Source organism: Nelumbo nucifera, chromosome 3 (assembly GCF_055504915.1).
Source record: "Nelumbo nucifera cultivar China Antique chromosome 3, China Antique-T2T, whole genome shotgun sequence".
NCBI classification, from domain to species: domain Eukaryota; kingdom Viridiplantae; phylum Streptophyta; class Magnoliopsida; order Proteales; family Nelumbonaceae; genus Nelumbo; species Nelumbo nucifera.
The window spans coordinates 84,280,352-84,302,414 of record NC_142651.1 but is presented as its reverse complement, the minus strand read 5'-3'; the positions used below and the strand labels follow the sequence as shown (position 1 = coordinate 84,302,414).

The 22,063-nt window shown below is 40.8% G+C and overlaps 1 long non-coding RNA gene across 1 annotated transcript; it reads left to right on the top strand.

Annotated features, from left to right (window-relative positions):
* The first annotated feature begins 13,551 nt into the window (after window positions 1–13,551).
* Window positions 13,552–15,668, top strand: LOC148801554 (uncharacterized). Its single transcript, XR_016084576.1, has 3 exons — window positions 13,552–14,105; window positions 15,154–15,249; window positions 15,317–15,668. It is a non-coding gene; the product is annotated as an uncharacterized LOC148801554 (long non-coding RNA).
* Window positions 15,669–22,063: the final 6,395 nt, after the last annotated feature.

Genomic DNA, 22,063 nt, shown 5'->3' with positions numbered 1-22,063 from the left:
AAGGCCGAGGATGCTAATCCAGCTCAGAGCAAGGAAGACACCCCACTGTCACCCCTTGGGTCGCGTACTCAGCCACCATCTTCAGACTGGGCTCAGGAACTTCCTCACCCTTGACCACTTAGGGGGACCCCAAGGACCCCTCGACTTCTCTTGGCCCCATGGACCCAGTGCTCTCACAGGAAGAATCATCGCCCCTTTGGCTGCACTTGGCGCCTACAGAAGCAGTCCTCTCCCTCAGCAGTTAAACCTCGGGACTCAAAGTAGGGACCTCGGGCTCACCAGAATGGCCTTCGCTACTTCTTTCCGACATCAGGGTGTGGAAGGAGCTCGCTGCCGAGGGGTCAGGGAGGTCATAGCACTCAGAGTTGGAGTCTGAGTAAGACAACACCATAGGTTGAAGTTTTTTTACCTAAGGAAGTCTGAGAAGCTAAGTCTTGGAAGCAAATGGTGAAGGCAGTCCCGACTAAGTCCTCTAGTTAAAGGAAAATGGACGGCCCAGATCGCCTCCAATCCAGCGGCCACGGAGCGACCTCCTCTACAGTTCAATCCAACAACCGACATGTGTTGCCCGTCTCGAGAAGACGAAACGACGCCGAGCAAGTCGATCGGTCCACTCACTAAGTCAAGTGGTTCACCCAGCGATCCTGAACCGGAAATAGCATAACCCGACCAACCTGGCGCTCGTCCCGCATATGGAAATGGTGCAACAATCCATCCCACGTACGGATATGACCGGGAGCCCGTCTCAAGCATGGTCCTGACCGGTTAACACAGGGACCCGTACCACACACAGTCTACACTCAACACTCAACACTGAGACCCATCCCTTGTACGGCCCTCAGCCTATCAACAACAGCACCCTTCTCATGCATGGCCATGGCAGATCTATTCGCCACCCGTATCTTGCACGACGACCACCAGTTGAAGCCGACGCCTCGCACAGATAATGACAGGTTCCAGTCAAATGGATTATTTCTAATGACATTGAAAAGGGCAACCCAATGCACAGGACTCCGGCCAATGTGGGGTCTAGGGAGAAACAAATGTGCATAGCCTTACCTCTGCACATATAGAAAGGCTTTTCCAAGAAACCCTGGTCACCCAGGTTGCAATGGAGCAACCCAACAGTGCAATGTAAACACTAGGCCTAGAGATGGTTGTTTGCAATCTACATTGCATATGTTACTAGGTGCCAATACCGTGTTTTCATCTCGCACTAGGCCTAAGTGTTTCCATTGACTCCCATTTACAGGCCTCTTTCTTCTTCTCAAACTAAATAGAGCCAGCCTCAGCATTGAAGCTTTAATCTCTATGACACCATTGTAGGTCTGATACTAAATTATTTTAAACTTCTTTCAACTTGCTTAATTGTTAAGTCTGCAATTTATTCAACAAGAATGATAAAAAAGCTGAGTGAAATCTACTCAAACCATCACCTTTGCAAGTGTGATACTATTTTGATCAAAGCTACTCAAAAGCTAGCTAGTCAAATCTACTAGCCTCTCTAGGAAAAAAAAAAGTGCATTAGCCATTATCACAAAGAATAGTTGCAAGTCATTTTTGAACTTGGCACAAAGGATATTCAACATCTTTATCATGCAGCAGCATGTGTAGCAAATCAATAGATAAAAAAGTTTGAACTACAATTTGGATTGAATTTCACAGTTTCAGGGGTGGTTGGATGGATTCAATTGGGGGAAACCTGTGAAGTTACAAAGTTGATTAGACTACTGTATTGGAAACTCAATTGAACCAACTTGCCTCAGTTAAATTCTAGATTTACAACTATGAATTATAACTTGAAAATTTTGCAACACAAAATGAATCAAATGTTGGTGGTCAAGAGGCCTTAAGTTGAATTGGAGCATATATTTGATAAGAATTCAGAACTCAGAACCCCAAAACCATAGTCTGCATAAGGAATCAACTTCTACTACTTCTCTGGCATCTCTTTTCCCAATGCCTATTTGAAAGGTTCATTAGGAACAATTGCGTTGGTCCATTCTATTTGCAATTTTGTCGAGTCATTAAAGAGAAGTTTAAGGTTGTTAAGCATTTTTGTTCTAGCTGTTAAGTGTGTCAAATTTGTGAGCATCGCTTGTCAATGAAAAAAATATGAGATGATTGAACATGAAAAGAACTGCATGGACAAAGCCTTAAAACAGTCCTTTGTTCCTTCATAGGTTTTCAATGCATAGTTGGCTTTTGTTTTGGATGGAGATAGGCCTTATCATACTCTTGGAATGTAAATTATATTTTTAATAGAAATTTGTGAGTAAATTGATAAGTTGCAAGTTTCTTCTATTTAAAACAAATGCATATTTTTTTTAGAAAGGAAATGCTATTTTTTATACCAATTTGCGGATGGATAACATCATTCAAGGAAATAGTAACGATGAAGCAGTGTCACTATATCTCTGCATATTTTTCTTGTATTCCAAATGCTTCATTGAATAGCAAATTTCTGTACCAACATTTGATAATAGGGTTTTTTTTTTTTTTGGTTTAATGTGGTTCTCAAAATTCAATTCTCACCTCATGTGAATGACTTGATTCAAATTGGCTACTCATTTTTGCCTTTTAGGTTGTTTTTATAGGTTTGATAAAATCCATCTACATTTGAATGGTGTTTGGCACCAAAGTGTTTCACAAGTGGGCCCCTGTACACACGTGTTTCATTTTACCTTTTTTTTTTGAAAAAACACAAAAAAAAAACCAGAATGTATGCTGACCGGGTGTTTCAAGTGATTTGATCGTTACGTATCAGTTGATACGTATCATATTGAGCCCTTCCCAATACGCCCTTACAAGGGTTGTATCGGGTCAGGGCCTGGTTCAGAGGGTAGCCAGGACTTAAACCAGCCCCTCTGAACCAAAATTGAAAAAAAAAGTGAAAGTTAAAAATAAAGGGTCGATATGCCTTATCGTCGTATCAACCAGTATCGATACTTTGAACCTTGATCTAAAATAAAATGAATTTGAACAAATTGGACAATCCAGACATTGAATTGGACCAGTATAAAGCATTCATTGGATTGAATTGGACCTGGTCCATTTATAATGGACTCACATTGGACTGGATTGGATTGGACCAAATCTAGTCTAATTGACACCCCTACTCGTAGGTGCTTGACAACTTGAGAGGGCAATTAGTTTGCTCTCTCCATGTTTTCCACCCATCCTCTCTCCTGTGTATATGTATTCTGTTATACGTATAAACCAGCACCATGTGAACGCCTAAAGGATTGCAGTCGAAGCTTGATGAGCAAGGACGTCATTTCATGATATCATCAGAAAGTGCTACTGCACTGTGGGAGAACGGATTGCTTCATGCTGAGATTAATTCGAGAAGGATTTAAGTGGAGATCTAGATTGGTTGGAGGAGGCTTTCAATGGGATTTAATGAAGGGATGAGAGATCCATCCTATGGATGCCCAAAGATTGTGGAATAAGGGGCGAATTTCAAAAATTTATCTCTCCCTTTAGCTGAGAATTGTATTCCCTATTTAGAAAATCATATTTTCTAGGATCAATCTTCAATCATAAACTGAATCAGATCATAACCAAAAGGAGTGGGAGAGGATTATACCTGATACGGAGAAATACTATCTCCCAATGGAGGTATTCACGCCCAAGGAATGATCCAAAATCTGCTCCCACTGAAAATGGCGCAATGAAGGATGGAGCAGAATCAACAATGTTCTTCAAAAGAACTTGACCCTTCACAAGAATCAAATGGACGGCTTGTGAGTACAGCTCCAACCAATCTTTTCCCAAAAGATTGAGATCAAGATCAAATCTTGATTGCTCCTAAGAACTGGAGATCGAACTGAAGGAATGGCAATGGCAGGAAGGTGGCGGCAGGAGAGAATTCGCAGTATGCAGGAAATCTCTCAATCTCTCTTTCTTCAAAGAGAAGAATGTTGTTGATCATGTAAAAGGCTGCCGCCCCCTTCCCCTTTTATAATCTCAAAGGGATCAGCTCCTAATCAGATTAGGAGTTGCTAATCCAAATCATATTTGGGTTAGAAGTCCCTTAGTGATAAGGGATAATCCTTATCTTATCTGCATATCAGATCAGCTATCTCCTAATCTAATTGGGAGGTTTCCAGATCTAAATCTCATTTAGATCTTGGACTCTCTGAGTGGATAGGGTCTAACCCAATCCTTTTAGCTGACCCACTTCAGAATTCGCCCCCTTTAAATGACTGATCAAATCAGCCTAGTTCGAAATGGGCTTAAGGCTCATTTAAGGTTATGTACTCAAAAAACCTTCCAAATTGCTGCCCAGTTGGGCTTCCTTGTATGGCGTGGGACCCAAGCATTGATCTACACATCAGCCACATGGGTTCAGCCCAGCCTTTGTTACAAGGCCTGGCCGAATGCACTACTGAAGACAGTGTACCCCCTGAAACCCATCAAATGGGCTCTATGGGCCCAACACTTACACTAAGTGGTCCCTGGACCAAGCCACCTTGTAACACCCAGGGACTGTGGGCAGATGCAAGATTAGCCTATCAGGTGTTATCCTCAATGGTCTTACACTTAACCTCTCAGCCCATAATGATCATACACTGCCCCACAAGAGAGGACCTATCCCTCGGCTGCAAGGAACAGTGTTGCACTCTCCACTTATATGGATCCCGGGAATTAAAACCTTTTGCAAACCTTTCAGAAACCACATATATATATATATACTTTTATATCTTATATAAAATATATTTTGCAAAACAAATCTCAACGGTTGAAATCGGCTGTCGGCAGTCTTGGTTTCCATCAGTGAGAGTGCATCCCTAATCATTATCTTTGTCCGACAAAGGGGCTGATCCTGTCACTATGATCACCCACTCAGATGAATTCTCGAACTGTCCCAACATACCCAGGTTTTGACCCCCGCTAAGGATCTCACTGATTGGTACATCAAAAATAGCCCAATCCGACACCTAGTGCAGTATCATAGTCGAGTGTATGGGTCGGGTGTAACTTTCCAGTTTTGCCCATCAATCTCCAAGGTCCAGGGCAATACTGAAAATCTGGTCCAGTTCAAAGATTCAATTAATCCTACACTGTATGTGCCTAGGGTCTCACCCTGGCAGCTCTGGCAGCTGAGACAGGCCACCCCAACCGACTTGGTGGTACCACAGTGTTAGCTTTGTCAGGATAGGTCTCCCTAGACCGACCCACAGGCTATGAACATTCTAAACTAACACGAGTCTCATTAAGTGTCCAGTTTAAGGGTATTACACAGAAACATACCAAGGGAACATGAATCAAATATGTATCTTTATTCATTTACAATAAACTCATAAAGTACATCATTCTGATTGAAGCTAAGGGCAAACAAAACTGTCTAACAGCTCCCACTTGCACTTAGGTCCAATCAGGTACTAGCCGGAGTCCCATGCTTTCCACGTGTTTCTCAAACACTTTCTGTGATAGTGGCTTTGTCAATGGGTCTGCTACATTTTTCGCTGACGCTACCTTCTGAATCAGGACGTCCCCTCTACCAACAATCTCCCGCAGTACGTGGTACTTCCTCTCGATGTGCTTCGACTTCGAGTGGGCTCGTGGCTCCTTAGCCTGAGCAATGGCTCCATTGTTGTCACACAACAATGGGATGGGTGATGTGCTGGACGGAACAACTCCCAACTCGTGAACGAACTTCTTCATCCACACAGCTTCTTTGGCAGCCTCACTTGCGGCAATTTATTCGGCCTCGGTCGTGGAGTCTGTAGTGGACCCCTGTTTGCTGCTTTTCCAGCAAACAGCACACGATCCTATCGTGAAAACATATCCAGATGTAGACTTTCTATCATCTGGGTCTGATTGGAAATCGGCATCTGTAAACCCTTGGATCTATAGTGAGCTACCGTCGAACATCAGACAAAACTCTTTTGTCCTTCGAACGTACTTAAGTATGTTTTTCACAGCAGTCCAATGCTCCTGCCCTGGGTTGGCCTGAAATCTGCTTACTACACTCACTACCTGAGCAATGTCAGGACGAGTGCACAGTATGGCATACATGATGCTCCCTACGGCAGAGGCATAGGGAACGTCTTTCATGCCATCAATCTCCTCAGAAGTCTTGGGAGACATCTTCTTGGAGAGAGTGACTCCGTGCTTGAAATGAACATTTCCTTTCTTTGAGTTTTCCATGCTGTATCTCTTGACTATTTTATCAATGTAAGCAGATTGGGATAATCCTATTATCCGCTTCGATCTATCTCTGTAGAATCGAAGACCTAGTATATAGGAGGCTTCTCCAAGATCTTTCATGGAGAATTGCTGTGAAAGCCATACTTTCACCGTAGTTAACATTCCTACATCATTCCCAATGAGTAGAATGTCATCTACATATAGAGCCAAGAAGGTAACCTTATCTCCACTGAACTTCCTGTAGACACAGGGTTCTTTCGGATTCTGCTCGAAGTCAAACGATTTGACAGCAGAGTCAAAACGGATGTTCCAACTTCTAGAAGCTTGCTTAAGTCCATAAATGGATCTATTAAGTTTACATACCATGTTTTCCTAACCTACAGCAATGAAGCCTTGTGGCTGCTGCATATAGATATCTTCAGTAAGATCTCCATTCAGAAATGCAGTTTTGACATCCATCTGCCAAATCTCATAATCATGGTATGCTGCTACAGCTAGCAGGATCCTAATGGATTTAAGCATGGCCACAGGCGAAAAGGTTTCCTCATAATCGATGCCTTCTTTCTGAGTGTACCCTTTCGCCACTAGACAAGCCTTGAAGGTCTCAATCCTGCCATCAGGGCCCTTCTTCCTCTTGTAAATCCATTTGCAACCGATTGCTTTTACCCCGGAGGGTGGATCTACTAGAGTCCAGACTCCATTGGCCTCCATTGAGTCCATCTCTGCTCTCATGGCCTCCACCCACTTCTGGGAATCTATGTCCAACATAGCTTCCGCGTAAGTCATGGGATCCTCCTCACTAGTCATGGTTTCCACCAGGTAACTATCCTGATCATAACCATAATGAACTGGCGGCCTGGATGCCTGAGTGGATCTTCTAAGTTGGTCACTACCTGGAACTTGCGGGACATCTCCCACTGCTCCTGAGCTCTCCTCATCAAGAACAACTTCCTGACGATGGGTGTCCAGGATATAGTCGATTTCCAAGAATTGCGCATTTCGACCGCAGAACACTTTCTGCTCACTTGGGTCATAGAAAAGGTAACCTACAGAGCCTTTTGGGTAGCCTACAAATAGGCAACGGCTGGTCTTAGATTCCAACTTGTTTGCACTCGTTCTTTTAACGTGTGTTGGACAACTCCAAATCTTCAAGTGTCTGACACTTGGTTTCTTTCCGGTCCAAAGTTCATATGGAGTATTCGGAACCGATTTGGTTGGAACCCGATTCAACACGTAAATCGCAGTCTCTAATGCGTAACCCCAAAAGGATGTGGGTAACTCTGAGTGTATGAGAAGCGACCGGACCATATCTAATAAGGTCCTATTCCTCCTCTCTGAAACACCGTTAAGTTGTGGTGTAGCAGGAGGAGCTAATTGTGATATTATCCCATTGTCCTTTAAGTAGTCCCTGAATTCGTCAGAGAGATATTCGCCACCTCGATCTGATCGAAGGGCTTTAATTTCTCTCCCTAACTGTTTCTCGACCTCTTGTCTAAACTCTTTGAACTTTTCAAAGGATTCAAACTTGTGTCTCATTAGGTACACGTAACTATATCGTGAAAAATCATCTGTGAATGTGATGAAATACACGTGTTGATTTCGTGTCCTAACACTCAGGGGACCACATACATCAATATGTATTAGGTCAAGTGTGCCCGTACATCTTTCAGGCTTACCGTTAAATGGCCGTTTCGTCATCTTATCTTGTAGGCAAGGCTCACAGGTGGGAAGATCTTCTACAGGTAGAAAATCCAAAGGACCATCCTTTACCAACCTTGTGATTCGATCAACACCGATGTGGCCAAGTCAGTAATGCCACAGACACGTGGGATTAACTGTATCACGGGCTCTCTTCTTGGGGATTTCAGCCGACGTAGTTTCGGTTATGTTAGTTTCTAGAGAAGGATGTAGAACATAGAGACCGTTCTCCAGTTCCCCGTATGCGATGAATCTGTTGTTTCTTTTAATAGTAATCATATTACTAAAGAAGACAGAATAACCATCTGCACATAGTTTTGAGACAGAAATCAAATTTCTTCTTAAATTTTGTACATAAAGACAATCTTTCAGTACAATTATTCCTTCTCTAAAATATAATTCCACGGTTCCTATGGTCGCGGCTGCAACAGTTGCAGTAGTCCCCAAGTAGAGTGTGACTTCTCCTTCACTCAGCCTTCTGCTTACCTTGAACCCCTGCAGTGAGTTACACGCATGAGTTGAAGCCCTGGAGTCAATACACCAGGACGCAAAAGCTACCAACAAATTGGTTTTATAACACAAGTTTCGAAGTTACCTTTCTTGGATTCCAAGTAGGCAGGACAATTCCTTTTCCAGTGGCCGGTCTTTTTGCAAAAGTGATAGGCATCCGATGCTTTATCTTTCTTCTACTTCTTGCTTTTAGTGGCTTTTTTCTGAGGCTTCTTTGCCTTCCTCTTTCTCTTGCCTGTCTTGCCAGCTTCAACAAGCATGGCTACAGGCTCATCCTTTTTAATCAGTTCTTCAGCTCTTTGCAACATATTGTTGAGCTTGTAAGCTGACATTCAGCTTGTTCATGTTATAGTTCATGATGAACGGATTAAAGGAAGGAGGCAAAGAGTTAAGGATAGCATCTATCTAGGTTGCAAGGTCTAGCCCGGATCCAAGAGCCTCCAGTTCGTTGATGTAGCCCATCATCCGAAGACAATGGTCGTGAACTTGTTGACCCTTGGACATTTGTGTGGTCATGAACTGTTTCAAGACCTTTTGTCGAGTAGAACGATTCTGCTCTTCATACATTGTCCTGAGACTGTCCAATATGTCTTTGGCAAGTTCGATCTGATCGAACTGCCTCTGTATCGGATTGTCCAAGGAGGCAATGATGTAACACCGGGCAAGGGAGTTTTTCTCCTCCCATTCTTGATAGTCTCTCCTTTGGGCCTCAGAAGTCCTATCTCCCAGACGTTCTGGGGCAGGATTCTTTGCCACTTTGTCAAGTTTTTCAGAAGCAAAGACCAGCATAAGGTTCCTATACCAGTCAACATAGTTTGGGCCCTTCAGCAAATGATCCGTTTGCCATTTTCTGATAAAAGAGCAAACATCAGTCCACGACCTAATTTGATTCATGTTCATTTCATAGATATGGATTTTAATCTACGATCCATTTCCATTTATTCGTCTCTGAGATTTCCCTCCTTTCTCAGTGACGGAGACTACGAGTTGTCTCTGGAAATGTGGGAAATCACATAGGGTGCATGAAGCCAACTGTTTCAGCTGCATAACCCCATCACCTTTCTGTGAATGATCATATCCACTCATCATATGAGTTTTCCCTTTGGCCTCTGTCAAATAAGGTTCAGAGCCGTTTTCAGGTAAACCTTCCTGTCTAGTGAGTGCTTACCCATCATATTCGTGAACGCCAAGGTACCGTGAGAGAGTTCCCATTTTCTGGTGAAGCCCCTCCCACATCGGTCTATGACGCCCCTATCATCTTATGAAACACTTAGACAAGCCCAACAGCAAATGGATAGCCCATTTTCTAGTGCGTTTCCTCATTACTGAAGGACCCATCCTCGTGCTAATGATGAAAGGCCTTTAGAGAGTTCATCATATGAATCTCCCTATCACATGCACTCATATTATCTGGAGGGAACAGATAATTACGCCCTAGTTCTATCTTTAGGTCAAACCAAAGTGGCTCCCACTGACTTTCATAAAGCCAGATTTTGGTGGGCTTAAATCGGCTAGGGTTCCGCACGAGACCTCATGATGAGGTGTGGGGCCCACCACTGAGGGAGGTCATCCAATGACCAAAAGGGACACCATGGCAATGATGTGCATTCAGCCATGGTGTGTGAAAGAGCCACTGTCGATTGAGCATGGGCCAAGTACTTATGGCCCATGTATGTAGCACATCACACATCCATACATCACATGCAGGGATAAATTGATCCAATCAATTAATTATCTGTAACGCCCATTTGAAGCCCAATTTAAATCCATAATATTAACCATTAATATTATTCAGGTATGTGGGTCGAACGGTTCAACCCATATAGCTTTATGTGATAAGTGGGCTTTTAGCAGTTTTAATTGTTTAAAACTGGGCCTTTACAGGTTGGGCCGAATTAACCATTTAATTAAATATCAATCCTTAGGCCCATTAGTGGGAAAATTAGGGCTGACTTTCAGCCTTGATTAAACCCTAGATTCGGTCCAAACAGTTTGAACCAATCTTGGTTCGAATGGGTCTAGGGTTTGATCTTTAATTAAATATTTAATTCAAGAAAATAATCTGAAATTAATTGCTGATAAAAGAAAATCAAGAATCAGTCAAACAGGGCTATTCGCACAATCCATCCTGCAAAACAGAGGTTAGATTACAGAATGCAGTTTCACAAACTGCAAATCGCAGATAGCGATTCTTCCATCTGCGAAATCTCCCTTTCTGCGCCGCCATCTTCGATCCAAAATTAAAATAAATAGAAGTCCTATTTCTATTAATAAGTACATCAGATCGAATACCTATACATTGAGTCTAGAAAATAAAAAAAAATTATTTACAGACCAAATGTAATAAATAAATCAAGAAACTACAAATCTTGCAAGTTCCCTGCGCAAACCAAGATTTCGATCTCCTCTTGTACGAACAGCCCATAAATCAAGAAAATCATAAAGAACAATTCTAAATAATAATCAGATTTATATAAAATTAATTTCAGATTATTCGCCCATTAATTTTGGGAACAAAATTTCCCAAAACCCATATCTGCGCAAATCGGGTAGAACACCTTCTGCCCATTTGTGCAGGTTCAGATCTGAAACAAGATGGTTCAAGATTTGAACCATGGCTCTGATACCACTGAAGGGATGAGAGATCCATCCTATGGACGCCCAAAGATTGTGGAATAAGGGGCGAATTTCAAAAATTTATCTCTCCCTTTAGCTGAGAATCGTATTCCCTATTTTGAACCATAAACTGAACCAGATCTGAACCAAAAGGAGTGGGAGAGGATTATACCTGATACGGAGAAATACTATCTCCCAATGGAGGTGTTCACGCCCAAGGAAGGATCCAAAATTTGCTCCCACTGAAGATGGCGCAGTGAAGGATGGAGCAGAATCAACAATGTTCTTCAAAAGAACTTGACCCTTCGCAAGAATCAACTGGACGGCTTGTGAGTACAGCTCCAACCAATCTTTTCCCAAAAGATTGAGATCAAGATCAAATCTTGATTGCTCCCAAGAACTGGAGATCGAACTGAAGGAATGGCAATGGCAGGAAGGTGGCGGCAGGATAGAATTCGCAGTATGCAGGAAATCTCTCAATCTCTCTTTCTTCAAAGAGAAGAATGCTGTTGATCATGTAAAAGGCTGCCGCCCCCTTCCCCTTTTATAATCTCAAAGGGATCAGCTCCTAATCAGATTAGGAGTTGCTAATCCAAATCATATTTGGGTTAGAAGTCCCTTAGTGATAAGGGATAATCCTTATCTTATCTGCAGATCAGATCAGCTATCTCCTAATCTAATTGGGAGGTTTCTAGATCTAAATCTCATTTAGATCTTGGACTCTCTGAGTGGATAGGGTCTAAGCCCAATCCTTTTAGCTGACCCACTTCAGAATTCGCCCCCTTTAAATGACTGATCAAATCAGCCTAGTTCGAAATGGGCTTAAGGCCCATTTAAGGTTATGTACTCAAAAAACCTTCCAAATTGCTGCCCAGTTGGGCTTCCTTGTATGGCGTGGGACCCAAGCATTGATCTACACATCAGCCACATGGGTTCAGCCCAGCCTTTGTTACAAGGCCTGGCCGAATGCACTACTGAAGACAGTGTACCCCCTGAAACCCATCAAATGGGCTCTATGGGCCCAACACTTACACTAAGTGGTCCCTGGGCCAAGCCACCTTGTAACACCCAGGGACTGTGGGCAGATGCAAGATTAGCCATCAGGTGTTATCCTCAATGGTCTTACACTTAACCTCTCAGCCCATAATGATCATACACTGCCCGACAAGAGAGGACCTATCCCTCGGCTGCAAGGAACAGTGTTGCACTCTCCACTTATATGGATCCCGGGAATTAAAACCTTTTGCAAACCTTTCAGAAACCATATATATATATATATATATATATATATATATATATATATATATATATACTTTTATATCTTATATAAAATATATTTTGCAAAACAAATCTCAACGGTTGAAATCGGCTGTCGGCAGTCTTGGTTTCCATCAGTGAGAGTGCATCCCTGATCATTATCTTTGTCCGAAAAAGGGGCTGATCCTGTCACTATGATCACCCACTCAGATGAATTCTCGAACTGTCCCAACATACCCAGGTTTTGACCCCCGCTAAGGATCTCACTGATTGGTACATCAAAAATAGCCCAATCCGACACCTAGTGCAGTATCATAGTCGAGTGTATGGGTCGGGTGTAACTTTCCAGTTTTTCCCATCAATCTCCAAGGTCCAGGGCAATACTGAAAATCTGGTCCAGTTCAAAGATTCAATTAATCCTACACTGTATGTGCCTAGGGTCTCACCCTGGCAGCTGAGACTGGCCACCCCAACCGACTTGGTGGCACCACAGTGTCAGCCTTGTCAGGATAGGTCTCCCTAGACCGACCCACTGGCTGTGAACATTCTAAACTAACACGAGTCTCATTAAGTGTCCAGTTTAAGGGTATTACACAGAAACATACCAAGGGAATATGAATCAAATATGTATCTTTATTCATTTACAATAAACTCATAAAGTACATCATTCTGATTGAAGCTAAGGGCATACAAAACTGTCTAACATTTAAATCATCCACCGAATTTGTCTACCTCAGATATAGTAAACTGGTTTTGGTGTTTGTATTTGGGTGTTGAGGTATTTTTGCGTTTGATACGTTGACAAAAAGAGTCAAAGTCTAACCCTCTCTTTGTCTCCAAAAGTTTTGAATTTCCACCTTTTGCTCATCTAACTGAACCCTTCCCAAACTAACTCACTCCCTCTCCCCCCCTCCCTCCCTCCCTCCCTCTCTCTCTCTCTCTCTCTCTGATTTGCATATGTTGAATTGGAGGAAACCAAGAAACATAGAACAGGCTGTGTGGTAAGAGAAAATGTATTCTATACTAATCATACCAACCTTTGTTTGTTAACCTTATTATCATAAGTGACATGTTGTGTTATTTACTTTAGGGTGTTTTTGGTTCAACGGAATAGGACCCTGGAATCGGAATCGAAATGGATCATTCCATTTCTGGATGTTTGGTCGATTGGAATGGGAATGAGTAGGCGGAATGGTCGTTCCCCCATCCATTCCCCTATATGGGGGAACGACCATTCCTGACCCCTTCTTCCGGAATGCGATTCCCATTCCGCTATTTAGTTTCCTTTTTTTCTTTTTGGACAAAAAACCCCTCCAATCCAACCTATGATTGAATTGTTGTGAAAAAGGAAGAATCCCTCCAACCTCCATACTATTCGTTGTCGTTGCCGCCATCAACCCCATCTCCGGTGAGGTAAGACCACTGCCAACCATCTTTCACCTCCTCCTCCTCCTCCCCCTTCTTCTTTTTCTTCCTCCAAATCAGCTACCATTCTTCTTGCTCCTCCTCATCTGGCCTTCTTGGCCTGATAGAATCTGAACCCACTCTCCCTGCCAATAAATGAATTAACGACATTGATTTATGTCGTTGCTTCTGCTCCCTCTGCAACTGCAACTCATCTGCTCGAGCTTTTCTTATTGTTTGCGTCATCTCCCTTCCCATTCCAAACAGATGCAATGCAGCACAGGTATTAGAAGAAACGTATACGAGAGCGAAAGAGAGAGAGAGAGCAAAGCTGTGTACAATGAACATGCTTTATGTGTCCGATGTGTGTACGAAGAAAAGCTCGCTCTTCTAAGAAGGCTATTCTTGTCATTTTGGCTCTTCTCTCTAGTCGTTGTCTACTACGTACACATACAATACATACGGTACTCTATGCTCTCTCTCACTCTCTCTAAATCCCTCTGATTCTTCTGGGTTTTTCGTTCATACGTGATAACATCTCTCTCTTCATTACTTCAGTATCCACCTGCACTCCCCCTTTCTTCTTTTTTAGTGAGATTGCCCCACCCAAATCCCAATGTCTGGTCTTATACACGCACCCCGAGCTTCCTCATAAAGTGGGCCTCTGTCTACTCATTTCCCGCACTTTTAAAAGATCAGAAAAAACAAAGATAATAGAAATTGTTGTAATTTCTACATTTTTCCTGCAAAATTTCTATATTTTTTTGCAATTTTTATAAATTTTGAGTATTTTCATGCATTTTTTTTTAATTTTCTACAAAATTATTGTAATTTCTACATTTTCCTACAAAATTTTTACAATTTCTGTATTTTTTGGTATTTTTATGCATTTTCTGCTTTTTTATTTTTATTAGGAGCAAAATTAGAAATCATAGTTGATTCCAATTGCAACCTCTTCATGAACCAAACAACATCAATGGGAATCCAATTCCAATTCCGATCATGAACCAAATGGACCCATATTTTTTTCTATTAAATATAAAAATTAAAATTCAAAGCAGTCACATAATCAATTTCGCATAGAGGTTGATGAATCCATTTGGATGGTGAACAACAAAACACCTACACTATTTCTGAATTTTTATAACCAGAATGTGCATGGACGGTTATGATGGCATCGAGAAAAAGGCAAAATGTTCTTGTATGCTCTTTGAAGGAACAAGATTTCCATGTGGGCATATGATTTCTGTTTTTAAGAAAAGGTGAACCAAACATGTTAAATCTAGTGTTGAGTCAAAAAACCTTAATTCCATCATGAAAATACACCTCGAAGTTGCATGTACGATTAGTCATGCTGAGCATACAAACATGTTCAATCCCAAAAGTCATTAGAAGGATTCCATCAAGTTTAGGGTGTTATATAACTTTATTGGAGAGCTTAGAAAATACACAAAGTGGTTCAAGTTTAAATGCTGGAACAAGTAACACAATCATTGAACCTTCTCAATCCAGGGAACAACTTATTTGTAATCCTATCATAGTTAAGACAAAAGGTCATCCTGGTAGCAAGAGGGCAAAGTCAAGTGGTCAAGAAAAGATTAGAAAATGGTGAGTATATTTATAAATTTATTCAATTTGTGTCTATATTTCTCTCATTATATATTTTATCATGTAGGTGATGGGCCAAGGCATATAATACATTTGGCATCCAAGGAAGAGATTTGAAGACAGAATTTGTGCAAAGACAAGCAACTTATGCTTTATTTTGTTTTTCTTTATTATATTGAAGCATTTCTCATTTTGTTATAGATGGGCACCTACTACTATGGTTTTTTTAGTGATCAATTTATGGTCATGTGAGTGTCATGAGGATGGAAAATTGGATTATGATGGTATTCTTCTCCTTGTGCTTCTTTTCCTATGAGGCTGAGGCTATGATTAGACTTTTCTAACAAAAATTGAAATTAATTTCCTCTTCATTTCAAATCTCTCATTATAGCTGCCTCATATTTTGCATGGTTTGATTTATCAAAAAAAAAAGCTTCCATTGCTCTATTGTGATTCTGCTATCTTCTAATGTGGATTCTGTACTTGATGGTCTTACTGCCACTGTTGGCTAGCTTGATCGTTATTAAGAAGTGCTCTATTGTAAGTTGTAAGAGGTTAGAAGGGCTAGGGGCAGACCCAAAAAGGAATCCTTCTCACAGAAAGAATCATGGGATCTATCTCCACCGATATGAGGCCTAGGACTGGATCTGTAACTCTAGGATGAAAGTGAAAATTGATTATATGGCATCCTCAAGCTGTTATTTTACTAGTCCCAAGGTACAAATTCATGGGGAGATGTTCCCAATTTGTTTAAAGAATCCCATAATATTGGTACAAATTAGAAACGGTAGGGATCCTCTCTTATATTCAATAGAAGAGGGAAGAAGATAAAGAGTCTAGGATTACTTGACTCTAGTAAGGAAGATTTCTGTAGCATGAATAGTAATCCAAAAATTAATTCATTCAATTTCTGATTTATTCATATTGCAAATAACAAAACTGAACTCTAGTCAATTAAACTTAGAGATTGTTGTAGAGGGAAGGAATGGGGGGGGGGGGGGGGGGGGGAAAGAGGGAATAGGCCAATTAAAAATTTGGTCTCAGTTTAAGTGGGGACCCAGAATTAGATGCAATTTATAGGTAACTAGAAAATCTGGAATATTTGGTCTCCAATAGCTGACCAAATCAAGCAACCTAACATCCATATTAAAGAAATATCCACCAGGCCAATTAAAAATTTAGTTAAATCTGCTGCTGTTGGTTAAGATATCAGCTACTGATTTGGGTCATGGAGTTATTAATTTCTTAATGTGAAAGTTTAGTTTCTCTTGTTAGAAAAATTACCCGATGGGTAGGACCCCGATTGTGGGTGACCACGATCCAGATTGAATTCGTCCAAATCCAATCACCCTAATTAGAGTTCATTTATGAGGGTATTAGACTTAAACAATTTCCTAATAAAACAGCTCCATAAATTAAGGGATTTATGAGATTCAAATTTGAATTTTAAATGTCCCATTTATAATTTTGGAAACCATGGGGCTGATTGATTGATTGACAAAAATTATGGGAATTGAATTCCCTCTAATTAGGCAACATCTTGCCTAAGAGAATGACTAGAGAGAGGACCCATCTCCCCTATGCGTGTGATTCCTCTTGGCTTTTCTCATTCAGCTCTCCCATGAAAGAGAAAAAGAGTACTCCCTATCAGCACTGAACTAAGGGGATATTAACACACAAGAGAGATCGAATAGAGTTCTAAGGGGATATTACAATTCTCGTGAGTCACCCACTGTAATCGGTGTGTAGCTCCTGAGTAGCTTCACTGTATCAATCCAAAGCACGGAATAAAAGACTGATAGGCCTTAAGCCCGTTATTATTTTTAAGATTGCCATGTCATCAAAATGGCAGTCATGTAATTGTACAATTGCGCCAATTTCTACTTTGTGTAGTGGGCCTTAAGCCCGTTATTATTTTTTATGGCTTGTCGTCGTTAATTGATTTGTAAAATACCAATTTGTTGACGGGGTCAAGAGACCTAAGCCGATTTGGGTCCAACTGAACCAATATCAGCACAAATCGGATGATGGTCCGGTTCTTAAATGAACCGAGTGAGTTAGTTAAATAATTTGTTTGGGATCCTTATAATCAATTTTTTGACCACGTCGACAAATTGGTTATTGATAGTATCACTCTATAGGAGTTTCTCTCTCTCTAAATGGGCCTAGCCAAAGCAACCCATTGGTGTGTCAAGGATGCCGGCGTTAAATCTTAACTGCTTGAACCCAAAGGTGAGCAACTGAGATTTAATGAATTGAGTGTGTACCGTCAAAAGATTCCCTAATGCCCAAAGGTATGAGATAGCATCCTTTGATGATGCATACTTAGTTGATACGGCTGTTGGGTTGAATGCCCAAAGGTAAAACTCAATTGCTTTTATGGAAAATTCCTAATCCTGTTTAATTCAAATTGCAACAAATCTCGATTCGTTTGACATTACTATAATCCCTGTGTTGGATGAGGATAATTACACGGAATGGAGCGAAATGCTTCATATAATTCCGGGATCTAGCCATACGGGACAAGGTAAAACCCTTACTTGTTGAAAGTGTGTCTCAGAAAGAGATAGAGCACTTAGATGCATGGGAAAAATCCAACCGAATCGAATCTGCAAATCTGTTGTCAAAGCCCGTATAAACAAGAGGATAAGGGGTGTGATCCCTAAAAAGGACACTGTGGCTGAGCATCTCGCACCCATCGAAGAACACTTTGTTTCATCAGAAAAGGTGGTCTCACAGACCTTGCTAAATAAGCTAGCTAACATGAGATTACCTAATTCTAAATCTGTGAGAGACCATATTCTGGAAATGAAGGACATAAGCAACAAGCTCAATAGCCTAGGTGTGACTGTCACAGATCCCTTTTTAGTCACCTTCATACTTACCTCCTTGCCTTCTGAGTATGAACCATTTAAGGTATCATACAATACTCAGAAGGAACCCTGGAACTTCAATAGACTCCTAACCATGTGTGTATAGGAGGAAGAAAGACTCAAACAATAAAGGTTGGAAACTGCCAATCTTGTTATAAAAGGTGACAAGAAAAAGAAAGGTCCTGCACAGAAGAACAAGGGGCATAAAAATGCTAGAGGTAAACCGAAGAGCGAGCCCACTTGTTTCTTTTGTAAGAAGAAGGGCCATTTTTGAAGTGACTGCACAAGGTTTAAGAGTTGGCCGGAAAAGAAGAAAGGTCTGAAAGGGAAAGACTCGGGTACTAATCCTTCCTTAGTATGTGAATCTAATTTTGTTAAATCCTGCTATAATTCATGGTGGATTGATTCAGGTGCAACAACCCATATTGTTAACACCATGCAGGGACTGCGAAGGACGAGGAAATCAAAGCCGAATGAATGAACAATTCATTTTTCTAGGAGATGGAAATAAAGTGGCAGTAGAAGCCATAGGAGTTTTTGAAATAATTTTAAGTACCAGTTATAAATTGATTTTAAACAATGTGGTATGTGTGCCTGGATTCTCCAGGAACTTGATTTCCATTTCTAAACTAGTACTTGATGGATATAGACTTAATTTCTTTGATTCAAAGTTAGAGATATTTTATTCATCCAGATTCATTGGTTTTGGTGATTTGATTGATAATTTGTACAAATTGAACTATTCATCAGATTTGGACAAATATATGTCCTATACTGTTAGAACGAAAAGGAATTCAACAATAGAAAACTCCTTATTCTTGTGGCATAGAAGATTGGGTCACATTTCAGTTGGCTGCCTTAAAAGACTCATGAAAGATGAAATTCTCGATAACATGAGCCTTGAGAACTTTCCTACCTGTGTTAATTGCATTAAAGGAAAGTAAATCAACAAGAAAGGAAAGAAAGCCACGAAAAGTGAAGCGAGACTAGCTTTGATTCACACAGACATATGTGGACTACTCCCTATTCCCTGCTTGAGTGGTCAAAGATATTTTGTAACATTTATTGATGACTACTCAAGGTATATGTACATATACCTACTTCATGAAAAGTCTGAAGCCTTGCAGGCGTTTAAGATTTTCAAGGTAGAAGTAGAAAAGCAGATCGGAGACATAATAAAATTGGTCCGGTTTTATAGAGAAGGAGAGTATTATGGGAGGCATACGGACTTGGGACAAAGTCCGGGACCCTTTGTGTTGTTCTAAAGAGAACATGAAATAGTCGTACAATACACCATGCCCGGATCACTAGATCAAAATGGTGTAACTGAGAGAAGAAACATAACCCTTATGGACATGGTGAGGAGCAGGATGAGTGACTCCATCTTGCCCATAAGCTTGTGGGGAGAAGCTCTGAAAACCACGGTATACGTATTAAATAGAGTACCAACTAAATTGGTACCAAAAACTCCATTTAAGTTATGGGTTGGAAAGAAACCTAGTTTAAATCACGTACACATTTGGGGTTGCAAAGATGAACTAAGGGTATACAACCCATAGTTAGGGAAATTATACCCTACAACCATTAGCGTACATTTTGTAGGGTACGTTGAAAGATCCAAAGGGCTCAGGTTCTATTGTCCAAATAATTCCCCAAGAATTGTAGAAGCAAGAAATGCAAAGTTTTTAAAGGACCTCTTGGAGAAAAGGGAGAATCTCCAAAGCATTGATATTAGAGAAGTTCAAAACACTTATAGGCCTCTCAACATTGTTCAGCCTATAAACTCTGTTGTAGTACAAGAAGAACAACCGTCAATAGAACAAACTACTGAAGTGGAGGCAATAGTTGCTCATCAAGAAGAACTTACGGAGGAAATACCATCAGTTGTAGTGAGCACAGAGGCGTTGATGCTTCTTAGGAGATCAACTCGAATTAGAAAAAGCACCGCATGCATCCTCCGATTATGCATACCTTCAAGAAACTGAGTTTAATTTGGGTCCTTTTATAGACCTGGTCACAGTCAGAGAAGCCATGGAAAGTTGTAACTCCGCACTTTGGCTTAAAGCCATGAAAAGTGAAATTGACTCCATGGTCACTAATGTTGTATAGGATGTAGTACCACTACTGATAGGTGCCAAAACAATTCCATGCAAGTGGATATTTAAGACTAAAAGGGCACCTAATGGTGAAATTGAGAGGTACAAAGCAAGACTAGTGGCCAAAGGGTACAATACTGAAAAAGGAGTTGACTACAATGAGACTTTTTCTCCAATCTCTAAAAAAGATTCATTCAAAATAATCATGACATTAGTAGCTCAATATGACATGGAGCTACATCAAATGGATGTGAAAACAACCTTTCTGAATGGTGAGCTAGAAGAAGAAATGTACATGGAACAACCCGAAGGATTTAAAGCCGAGGGTAGGGAACATATGGTTTGTAGATTAAAGAAGGCAATCTATGGATTGAAAAAGGCCTCCCGCCAATGGTACTACAAGTTCTACAATGTAATTACATCCTTCAGATACAAAGAAAATGCAATGGATCAATATATATACCACAAGGTCAGTGGAAGTAGTTTCGTCCTACTGGTGTTATATGTTGATGACATCTTGTTAGCCAGTAGGGACATAAGCTTGTTGCACCAGACAAAAGAATTTCTGAAACAAAAATTTAACATGAAGGACATGGGAGAAGCTTCTTATGTCCTAGGAATTGAGATCCTAAGAGATAGAGCCTGTAAAATTTTGGGGTTATCCCAAAAGGCCTACATTCAAAGGGTCTTAGAACGCTTTGGGATGGAAAACTGTACATCAAGTGTAGTTCCCATTCACAAAGGATATAAGCTTAGTAGTGAAAGTTGTCCTAAAACTGAATATGAAAAGGAGGACATGGATAAAGTTCCTTATGCACCAACCGTTGGCAACCTTATGTATGCACAGGTTTGCACAAGACCTGACATTGTGTTTGTAGTGGGAGTACTGGGTAGCTTTCAAAGCAACCCAAGTAGGGAACATTGGAAATATGTTAAAAAAGTGCTCAGGTATCTGCAAGGAACCAAATAGTATGTTCTCACATACAAGAAAGGGGACAAATTGAATCTATGTGGATACACTGATTCAGATTATGGTGGTTGCCCAGACACCAGAAAGCCCACATCAGGGTATATATTTCTACTTGCTGGAGGAGAGATTTCTTGGAGGAGCAGCAAGCAAAAGTTGAGAGCGTCCTCCACGATGGAAGCAAAATTCATTGGGTGCCATGATGCTACATCACATGCAATGTGGCTGAAAAACTTTATTATCGGCCTGGGTGCCCTTGTATTGGACTATGTAGATAAACCAATACAACTTTACTACGATAATGTAACAGTTGTGTTTTTCTCTAGAAATAACAAGAGCAGTAACCAAAGCAAGTACATAGATTTGAAGTACTTCGTAGTAAGGGACAGAATACAAGAAGGCAAGATAGACATCCAATATACCAAAATTGACAAAATGTTAGCAGACCCCATGACTAAGGGGTTGCCCCCAGTGATTTATCAAAACCATGTGCAAAACATGGGTATTATCAGTTCGTTGGATGAATGCAGTTTAATTCCATGACACATGTTGGTGCCTCCTATATTTGCAGATGTCTCGTGAACTGTCGTATTGTGCACATATATGAGATGACATGCTATAAATAGGAAATACAACAAAGTCCATACACTGAGAGTTGTGATGCATAATTGTATAATACATGGAAAGAAACTTGGATGATCCAAGGGTACCGCCATGATTTACATTATGCTAGCAATTACCTAAGTGGTTTGGTTCAAAGTGTATACTTACACATTCATTGGCCTTGATCAAGCCAATTGTTAGTATATATATACATGTAACTTTCTCTATGGCCACCTTTCGAGCCAAGTGGGAGATTGTTAGAAAAATTACCCATT